Source organism: Sceloporus occidentalis, unplaced genomic scaffold (genome assembly GCF_023333645.1).
Source record: "Sceloporus occidentalis isolate IW3139 unplaced genomic scaffold, rSceOcc1.0.p SCAF_139, whole genome shotgun sequence".
Classification (NCBI taxonomy): Eukaryota; Metazoa; Chordata; class Lepidosauria; order Squamata; family Phrynosomatidae; genus Sceloporus; species Sceloporus occidentalis.
In genome coordinates this window covers 1,820,071-1,824,425 of record NW_028317119.1, presented here as the reverse complement: position 1 = coordinate 1,824,425, position 4,355 = coordinate 1,820,071, and positions in this window count along the sequence as shown.

Here is a 4,355-nt window from a genome sequence, read left to right as displayed (position 1 = left end):
ATATCAGGTCTGTCTCTTCTCCGAGTAACTGTTATCTCTGTTGATGAGAGAACGATCCCCTCTCCCCCACGAAATTGGAGGATTTGATGGCGGCACAGGGGGCAGCTGGGGTTTTCCTGCAGCCAGCGCTGTACGCAGTGCCCATGAAACTCATCGTTCCATGGTAGGCTAATTATGGGCTGTCCACGCTCGTAGTCACTACAGTAATTTTACAATTTAATGCATCTTAAGTAAAATTAAGTTGCCGCAACCGTATATTAAAATGTACAAAACACTTTGAGTAGGAATTTAAAATATAGTTTTGGACTATTTAATAGCTCTAATGACATTCAAGAGCCTCAAATATCATGGCTTGTTTTCAAGGACTTTCAGATATTGAATATATATATTTCAATACTAGTCAGGCTGATGGAGGGTTGTGTGTTATCTGTCCTTCTTGGTATGCTTCACTATAGCAAGTAAATACATTAAACAGACAGACTTCAGATTTGCTACTTGAGAAAAATAATACTAAGACTGCAAGACTTAAAAGAGAGTTTTGATTTCTCCAAAGAGCTGCGAAAACCTCTTTTGTAGAACTGTTTCAGAATTTCAAAGTCTTTATGCTGGTACTTTGTTGACCTTGAAATGTGCTATGTGATTTTAAGACAAAATCGGCCAACTAGAGAGAATTTTTCACAGTATCTTGTTTATTATTATTATATCATAATCAGTGGTGACTCTAGGAACAATATATGGGGGGTATATAAGATACCACAGACAAAACTGGCGGTCACCACTGAATCATGCCACTGAAAAAAAGTAAATACCTATTGTGACAGGGAGAGGGGCATGGTGGTGGCTGGGGTCTATGTTTCATGGAACGTGACGCCAAGATACTAGAGTATTGCTGTATGCAATGATACCTTTTTTATTGGATTAACATAATACTTAAAAGACAAGCTTTCAAAAGTGCTCCTCTCTTCCTCGGGTATTGCTTCAGACCTAAAAAAGAGAGGAAAACGATTGAAAGTTTTTCTTTAAGGTTTACAAATAAGTGCAGAGACAGAGCACTGTTTAGATGTTTTGGTCCTGCCTGGGGACAACGATGGCACTGTTTAGCTGTGTGTTTGTAAATACGGCACTGGTAAGCAGTTTAAAGACAGCAATGGTACTGGCAAGTGACAAGCTGTTTGGGGACAAATATGGCACTGGGAACCCATTTGGAGACAAAGATTCCCTGTCTTTGGGATCTACTTGTACTTTTAGTATATCTGGCAAATGACCTTTTTTTGTGGGACAGTCCCCTTCTGTTTTGTTTGGTCAACCAAAGTTCCTGCTCATTAAGAAAACAATTAAAAGAGGTGGTTAGCATGTGTTTAAGTATGACCTTTTCATGTAGCCAGTGATTGTGTGAACACTGAAAAATGCACTGGCAGTGCCAAGCTTAAGTTCCACTTAAAAGTGGTTGTGTAAAGTGACTGGTATACTGTACATTAAGATTATAATGCAGTAATGAAGCTTGTGGCAGGACAGTGTGTTTTCAGTTAAATTAAGGTTAAAAATGCTAAATTTTCTTTGAGCAGGGATGGGTTTACATCCTAAACATAAATTTATGAAAAAAATTATTTAAGAAAGCAGAGCAAAGTGAAAAAAGTAAGCAATAAATTGATAGTCTATGGTTAACGTTAAGCTACCTCTTTGGTATTTTATATCCATTTCATGCAATTTACAGTGTTCGTGTTATGCAATACACAAGAATATCTTTTTCAACAGTTTTGAAACAATGTTTTGTAAAAAAACATATAATTTTATTAATTTATCTGTCATCTTTGTAGATTTCACATAATAAACATGCAGTGCTCTTTCAGAAAAGCTCTCTTGGTCATGATAGGATGTCCTAATAAGTTCACTGTCACTTACCATAACTGATAACAAGAGTCAGTTTGTAATGTACCTGCTTTGAATGTTCTATTCCACCACTTGATTGAACAACACAAATGTATTTTACAGAAATAAAGTAAATAATAACGGTAAATCCAGACCACCAGATTCATGCTGTTTTGTGAAATTATTTTATATATATATATTTTTTTTTTTATTGTTTCCACTTGTGCTCCTGCCAGGAATCATCCAAATAGACAATCACAGCAGCAAGAGTAAAACCCCAGAATTGCTGGTTTTTTTTATTATAAAATAATGTACATCAGTTATTATCTTTTTTTTTTTTGCTCCTTTAACCCCTTCATGACAAAGCCCGTACATGTACAGGCTTACAATGCATTTTCCTTAATGGGTTCAAGGAGAACCCGTTGTCCTTGAGGGGTTAAAACAACATTCCAGCATCACACTGTAGGAGTAGGAACAGCAATAGAGAGCATTAGCTTTTGCATAGTAATACATGAACGAAGAGATAATTTTATGTATTTACAATTAGTATTAGCTATAATTAAAAAAGGATTTAAAAATGGGTGAACTGAAAGATTATCTCCCTCACCACTAAAAAAAAAAGCCTTAAACACCAAAGCAAACCTTTTAGCATAAACAAAGAAAACCATTTACAAAACGGACAGCCAAGTGTACCTTGTATATTGTTTCCATCTATGTTATTTTTTCCATGTTCTGTATCTCCCATGCTGCTAAGTACAGAATGTAAATTTTATCGGTGTTTCATCATTAATTTTAAAAGTTGGCCCAAAAATATATCTTGCCTTCGATAGACTTGTATATATATGTATTACCTGCGGCAAACAGTAGGTTGATTTCTATAGATTAAAGTTTATTTTGAAGAGGGAGAATGAAAATATTTGTACAGTTTTCCTATATTCAGATTTATTTTGCTTTTAAAAAGGATACTAAAATTGACGCAACCATACTATTGCAAAAGCAAGAACGGACATATTTAACGGGCGTTGATTTAAACATGGATTATAATACAATAACGCCTGTGATATTGTAATGGCTGTCATGCATAAAAACAACATGATCTGTTGTCAAATTGTTTTATTACACACTGCCTATATATTAAGAAGTTTGTGATCTCCTGAATATTGGTGGAGGATAAACACAACAGCATATAGGCTACCTATCTATAGAAGGCCTGAACATCTCTAAACCAAAAAAAAATCATCAGTACTTATAAATACTCAGGAACCAATTACCGGTAATAGGATGTTTTCAAATACCTTTGTTAATTTGTTGAATCTGTGGCAGTATAAGTAGACTTAAAATGTTACCACAAAAAATGTCTCATTGAGATGTACCTTTAATAATCAAATCTCTAGTACTTAGTAGTAAAAGTCTCAATAATTAAGTTCTTCCTTGATTTAAATGGTCGCCCTTACGAAAAATTACTGCAGTTTTTTCTGAAGTAATACTGCAGTTTTTTGGACATGAAAAAAACTACAATACTGCACTTTTACTGCAGTATTACTGCACATTTACTGCACGTTTACTGCACTTTTACGTCATTATATTGCAAACCTACAGTTGTACTTCAATGTACTGCAGCTTTATTGCATTTGTACTTCCGTACAAAAATAACTGCAGTAAAACTGCAGTACAGTGAAGTACAAATGCAGTAAAACTGCAGTAAATATGCAGTAATACTGCAGTAAAAGTGCAGTATTGCAGTTTTTTTCATGTCCAAAAAACTGCAGTATTACTTCAGAAAAAACTACAGTAATTTTTCATAAGGGCGCAATTTCAAAGCAGTTTTGTTATTTTAGATGTAAAACCTGACTCTTTAGGGACATTACGACTATCCATTGTTCTTGTAAACATCTGTTTTGGTATATTTTCAAAATATGATATGTAGAGGGGGATTCTGCATTGCCAGTGCTACAGAGGCTATCTTGTGTACATCAAGCTTTAAAATAAAACAGGAAGAAATCCTGTTTATCCATCATTTCACAGCACTACCCAAGTGGTAGAACACCCAGATTACTGCAAAACGGGCAATTCAAGCCAGTAAAATGATTTCAAATGGTACAAGAAATGTAAACTTAAATTTAGACTTTTATGTCACCAAAGGACCGGTGCGTTTTAAAAGGTATACATAATTAATATTACTAGCCGTAAGTAAATCTTTTTAACATGAAAGTTAATCTTTTCTGTAAACGTTCAACAACTTATCAGGTTTGTGTCTTTCATATCCTTAATACTTTGCTTGCCATTCTACAATTCCTCTACTTACTGACACTTTTATATCCTAACAGTTCCAGCATTGTCATTTTGCTGTAAACCACAGTAAAGCAACCTTGCAAACAAATTATACACCTCCATGTTGCTCACAACATATGTTTGCTTTTGGTGGAGTTGTCAGTCAAGGTAAATAGCTGGCTTTAATGGAGTGTCCTTCAACTTTGTAGATTCAG